This window comes from Antechinus flavipes, chromosome 4 (genome assembly GCF_016432865.1).
Source record: "Antechinus flavipes isolate AdamAnt ecotype Samford, QLD, Australia chromosome 4, AdamAnt_v2, whole genome shotgun sequence".
In the NCBI taxonomy this organism is placed as follows: Eukaryota; Metazoa; Chordata; class Mammalia; order Dasyuromorphia; family Dasyuridae; genus Antechinus; species Antechinus flavipes.
This window is the reverse complement of record NC_067401.1, coordinates 435705027-435711296: the sequence shown is the minus strand read 5'-3', so window position 1 is coordinate 435711296 and position 6270 is coordinate 435705027. Positions and strand designations below refer to the sequence as shown.

The window sequence follows — 6270 nt, the reverse complement described above, 5'->3', positions numbered from 1 at the left end:
TCCATGAAATACATGGTGAGTTGTACTTATGGTATATTATCTCCCAACTTTTTTCCTTTTTCTTTTCTTTCTTTTTTTTTTTTTTGATAATGAAATCTATCACAATTTAAAAATTATATTTGGATGTTACAAAAAAACCCAAAAGGATAAAATACACCCCTTTAAGTTACACAGTGCAAAATGTACTTTTGGTATATTATCAATGATTACTTTCACACAAGGCGGGACTTAAGAAACATACAGCATAGAAATAACTGAGGGAAAAATAAATCACAAGTCAATTACAAGCGTAGAGTGTTTTTCCTGTCATTGTGTCAAGACACAATGTGTCTTGTCTGTCAACAAAATGTTGACAGACCTAGGGGACAGTTATGAAAGGGTACAAATAATGATCTAAAGGAAGAGATGGTGAAGGATGACACGTAGATGAGATCATGGATCAATTAGGATGTGAGGACATTTGTAATTTAAACATTTATATTTAACATGCATTACTTATAATGTTATTATAATTTATTAAAAGTTATTAAAGAGGAAGGGAACAATTATGATTTTCTCAAAAAACTTTTAATCCTGAAAGAGGTAAGTAAAACTACCCAACTGGGGAGAGTCCATTGTCAATGGATTTTAAACTGAGAATAAAATGAGCTGGTCGCCATCTGGTGTGCAAATTGAGAAGTTAGTTACACACATAGGCTCAATGGAACTTAGGTCACATGTGATAATACAATATAAAAATTAGCAAGACATGGCCATTTTCTCAGTGGAAATCTCTCAAGCAAAATAAAAGAAATGCTGCTTGTATTCAGAAGTACCTACTTATTGTTTAAAATATAAATATGAACTTAGGTCATGCATTTTTAGCCAAGAGCTTACTTTGTAAATTATCATAACCTCACATGATTACAATTATGCCGAATTTAATTCAAACTTTTTGTGAAAGAAAAAAAAATGAAATTCTGTGTTTTAGATTCCTGCCTGCCAGAAACGATTTTATTATTTTGTATTAAATTCATTCTAAACTTTTCTCCTTAGAAGGAGAAAATCTCTCTGAAAATCTTACATGTTATTTTGTTTGCAATGTGAAGCTCAAGTTTAGTCTATAGCTTAATTATACTCTACCCTAATCGTCACTCCCAAATATTTCTCTTTTTTTATTATAGTTTTTTATTTACAAAACAAATGGATGGGTAATTTTTCATCATTGACCCTTGCGAACCTTCTGTTCCACTTTACCCCTCTTTCCCTCCACTCCCTCCCCTAGATGGCAGGCAATAAATATTAACATATTTAACATGTTAAAATATATTTTAAATACAATATATGTATACATATTTATACAGTTATCTTGCTGCACAAGAAAAATGGATTTAGAAAGAAGGTAAAAATAACCTGGGAAGGAAAATTAAAATGCAAGCAAACAATAACAGAGTGGAAATGCCATGTTGTGGTCCACACTCATTTCCCATAGTTCTTTTGCTGACTCCCAAATATTTCTAAACCACTACTAGAATCACCAAATCGAACTACTACAAGGCTCTTCAGATAGTCTGCAAAAATCTGGGGCTATCGACCTTTTGATTTTTTGAAAATATACAATATGTAGGGCGTACAACCTCTGGGCTCACTCTTCCAGCTCTCATTGTGACAATTAAGTCAGGTCCTCCAACTGAAGAATCACTCCCCTCAAAGCTCTAGAGGTAATCTTGAGGAGGGTGAAGAAAGCTTGGGAGAATAGACTTTAAAGTGGTACCTAACAATATTTTTACCAACCAAATTCACTCCTGTGTGTGGCAAAACTGATGATGTTGCTTAGCTTTCAGGATACTGTCTCAGATGCTCTGCTTCAGAAAACTGTGGCTGGCAGAGCTCTCTGATTGGCTAGGTTTATTTATTTATTTTGGTAGGGCACAGCTGGACAACTCAATATGCTTCCAGGTTAGGTCAGTTTGAAGTTAATATAGTCTGGAATTTGCATTCAACAGGCATATACTTAAAGGAAGTAAGTACAAGTTTATTACTGTTCAGATATTGATTCAAACAAGATATAAGGGAAAAGGAAACATAACGTAGACATAATACATGACTAACAAATAGGGTTATCATCATAACAATAATGACAAAAATTATAAGGAACAGACAACATCACCAATTAAGGGAAGCATTAAGTCCTGAACCTCTCAGCTGGGGAATCCTGAGTAATCTGTAATCAGGGTCTTGCACTGAGGTCCCAGGCCTCTCCACTTGTGAGATTCCAGATCTGTCTTTTCCACTATGGGGTTTTATGGCTGAGAACAGGGAAGGCACTGTGCCAAGTATTCTTGTTTGATACAAACAGCTTTCCAGATACCAGGCATTTCTGACTCCAGCAACCCACCAAGGAGAATAGTTCATTTATTCCTTCAGGTTGACTGCCTTTACTCAGGGAACTGGCCAGGTTTCCAGAGCAAAAACATGTCAGCAGTAAATGAAGTTCTTTAATCAATTCACAGGGAGGGTGGATGTCCCTTCTTGTGTTTCCTGGCATTGTGTCAAATAACTGCAAGCACATTCTCATGTTCTCAACAAAAAGTTACACAAAGGATGTGGCCAAGACTCCTTAAGATTCCTTACAGTCAGACAGGAGAGGAGAACCAACTTAGTGGCCAAGAGGCCTGCTTGACCCAACGGCACCATCTTGGTGTCCAGATGTGGACAGACAGACAGATAGATAGATAGACAGAGCTAGATAGATAGATAGATAGATGTGTTATTTAGGAAAGCTATTTTAGAATTAGTTTAGTTATTTAAGAAAGGATCGATGAAATAATAATAATAACCCACTTTCATATGGCAAATTGCCCAAGATAGACTATGGATTTTCTGTGAGAAGATAAAGTTTGCTTTCCATCTCAAGCAAAAATGTGGTTTATGTTGATGTTTTCTTTCCCATTGGACTGAACTTCTTAAGAGTAGGGACTGTTTTTTGCCTTTGTGTCCCCAGTGTGGCTGGCACATGGCAGGCCCTTCATAAATGCTTATTAATTATTGATGCTTTAAAGCACTTTGATGTGCATTGGTATTTTTATATTTCTACTCAATTTTGCTTTGATATGTGGTGTTATTTTTATTAATTTTGCAGCTCCTCGTTTTGGTGGCACACTAATTAGGAGACTAATTAGGAGAATATAGTTTGCAATTTGATTTTATTCATTCAACTTCTAAGTGAAGGCATAAAATGAAATCTCCCGATATGAAACCAAGATCTTCATCATTTTCACCTTGAGCACTCATCTTTTCTGTCATTATCTGTAAAGATAAAGTACTCCATTCCACCTTTTTTTTGTTTTGTTTTGTTTTGTTTTGTTTTGTTTTGTTTTGTTTGTTTGTTTTTTTAAAGAAACGCAGTGGGAGAGGGTGATAAAAGAGAGGGCATCTTGGGAGAGGGAATGTTCAGTAGCAAAACACTTTTGAGGAAGGACAGCATGAAAGGAGAGAGAGGATCAATGGGGGTGCTGGGGCAATACAATTACGATAGTAATCGTAAAAAAAAAAAATTTCGAAGCAAGTTTTTCTGATGGAATATTATTGTTCTCTTAAAAATGATGAGCTCCTGCTCCATGTTCTCAGGAAAAAAGAAAAAGAAAAACACCTGTGAAGTCCTCCATGAACAAAGTATATGTATGCAAAATAATAGTAATGTTCTGGAATGACCGGCTGTAAATGACTTTGTTACTGTCTATATTATAATCATCCACGACTGTTGTGAAGGATTTAGGATGAAAAATCCTAACCATATCCAAAGAAGGAATTGATTGTTTCCGAATACAGATAGAAGCATTGTCTCTCTCTGTCTCTGTCTGTCTATCTGTCTCTCTTAATTTTTCTTGAGATTTTTATTTTCATTAGGGTAGGAAAACGTTGTTTTCTTTTACAACTTGACTTTGTGGAAATGTTTTGTATAACTTCACACGTGGTTTCTTAATTGTGTGTGGGAAAAAGAGAATCTCGAACTCAAAAATATTAAAAACAAATGTAAAAAAAAAGTTTTGAATATAACTGGGGGAAAATAATAAGTAAATAAATTGATTTAATTTAAAAACCACAAATATCTCTTAAAGCTTAAATTAAAAGGAACTAATTCGAATCACTGAAAATTTTGCAGATTCTAACAAGTTCATTTAGGTTTGATAGAGAAAAAGGTTGGAGGTCTCCCGGGATCTCAGAGCAGCCTTTTTTTCCCGGAATTTAGGAAATCTGAAAATATGCATATATTTTTTGAGCAGAAATAAAAACGCACTATGACGTCTTTGGGAGACAGCTTTATTTAGGATTTTGAAGAAGGAATCTAGCGGCTGCGTTGGTGGTATAGTGGTTAGCATAGCTGCCTTCCAAGCAGTTGACCCGGGTTCGATTCCCGGCCAACGCACTTTTTCCTTTGAGGGTAAATTAAATTGGGATGCTTAGTTTTATTTATCTATCTTTTAAGCTGTGTCCCCACAGCTTATCCGGAGACCTCTGGAACCTCTTTTTGCTTTCATTCGAGTGACGAATCAGTCTGGACGGATGCCCGTTACTCGACCTCTTCTCTAGGTCTACATCAACAATCTATAGAGTCCTTGCTTGCACCCTCTTGTAGCTACATCGGAACCCGCTTTTCCTCCCTCTGAGGGAGTCCGAAGTTCATTTGTAGCTTATTCCCAGTATTGAGAGGTTTTAGAGTGAATTTGCAGCTAGCGGACAGATCCATTTGGCCAGCTGAGCTGAAGGGAGCGTAATAGCTCGTGCGCAGGCGCAGTGAAGACTCTAGGCAATGGAGAACAGGAAGAAATGAACCACCAATAAGAATTTGAATACACCTAGACATGACGTATTTTTTAAAAGCAATCATGGAGGAATACGAAGAGCGAGATACCGCGTCCTCCCTGGTGGTCTAGTGGTTAGGATTCGGCGCTCTCACCGCCGCGGCCCGGGTTCGATTCCCGGTCAGGGAAGGAGTTTTTTTGAAGCTTTTTAAATATTCACTTCAGATTTGTTTAAAAAAAAAAAAAAGAGGCAATCTTCTTGCCCTGGTTCTCCTGATTCTCTTTGTTTTAAGATACTTAACGGTCAAAAAGAACATTCTGCATTCCATTTCCTTGCGTTACTTCTTTGGTAGTGCTTTGGGATTAGTATCCTATTTGAGGGATATATTTGTCTATTTCAATCGCGAGGCGAGGTGTCGACATGTGTGAAGTGGTGAATGCATTTTCAGATGAAGTCACACTATATTAATTATATTTATTTTTTACAAGACTTCTCACAAAGAGTAATAAGGAAGTGTTTCAAATTAAGAACAAAGCAGACCAATAAAACATTAATGTCCAATAAAATATCAACACCAATACCCAAAACTCTAATTTTTGATTTGGAGAAACTAATGAAAAAGTCAAACAAGTACTCCTCGTTAGTATAGTGGTGAGTATCCCCGCCTGTCACGCGGGAGACCGGGGTTCGATTCCCCGACGGGGAGACTATAGCATGTTTTTGTCTCAGTATTTCCCAAGAAAAAAAATCTGAAAATATACATGTGTTTTAAATGGAAGTAAAAGCACACAGTGACGACTTTCAGAGTTAGCTTAGAAAAGCCCCCCAGCTTGATCCTATTAGTGCTCTCCTGGCTTTGAATCGGCCCATTCTGCTATCAATAAAACCCTAAAAGATCTGAAGGGTCTTCAGGCCAGAGAACTTAGAAGTCAGGGTTACTCCTTAAACCACAGCATGTCCTTTCAGGAACTGAGCTCGGGTAGAACCAGAAAAGAGGATTTGCACTTTATTAATGTTTAGTTATTATTGATCATTAATTTATGCATTTTATTTTTTCAACCATTCAAAAGTACTTATCTATCCTCCAAAAATAGAAAAAGAAGGAAAAATTAAAAGTCCTAAATTCAAAGTTCATAATTCAATCAACAATTATTAAGTGCCGTGTCCCACTCTTTCAGGGATGGGCGGGAGCACTTTATAAGTGCAGGTTTACGTTCCATCAGGACTAAATTTCCTCATTCCACCAAGGAATCAGGGTTCCCTGGCTTCTCTGCTGGGGTCCAGAAAGATACTCCACAGAGTAACCGAAAGAGTAGAGCAGACTGTGGCCCTGCCGGCTCCAAAGTACGAAGAATTCCTAAGGAGAGACAAATTGTCCTAGTTGCAGAGATTGGGCTGTCTTGGGGGTCTTTGGTCGAGGGTTTTGTTAGGTGATTGGTGGAGAAATTCATTCAGACTGAGTTTAATGACAAATACAAAGTTTAC

At 37.0% G+C, this 6270-nt stretch overlaps 3 non-coding genes across 3 annotated transcripts; all 3 read left to right on the top strand.

Moving 5' to 3' along the window:
- The first annotated feature begins 4336 nt into the window (after positions 1-4336).
- TRNAG-UCC (transfer RNA glycine (anticodon UCC)) lies at positions 4337-4408 on the top strand. Its single transcript has one exon. It is a non-coding gene; the product is annotated as a tRNA-Gly (tRNA).
- A 493-nt stretch (positions 4409-4901) lies between these two features.
- TRNAE-CUC (transfer RNA glutamic acid (anticodon CUC)) lies at positions 4902-4973 on the top strand. Its single transcript has one exon. It is a non-coding gene; the product is annotated as a tRNA-Glu (tRNA).
- A 446-nt stretch (positions 4974-5419) lies between these two features.
- TRNAD-GUC (transfer RNA aspartic acid (anticodon GUC)) lies at positions 5420-5491 on the top strand. Its single transcript has one exon. It is a non-coding gene; the product is annotated as a tRNA-Asp (tRNA).
- Positions 5492-6270: the final 779 nt, after the last annotated feature.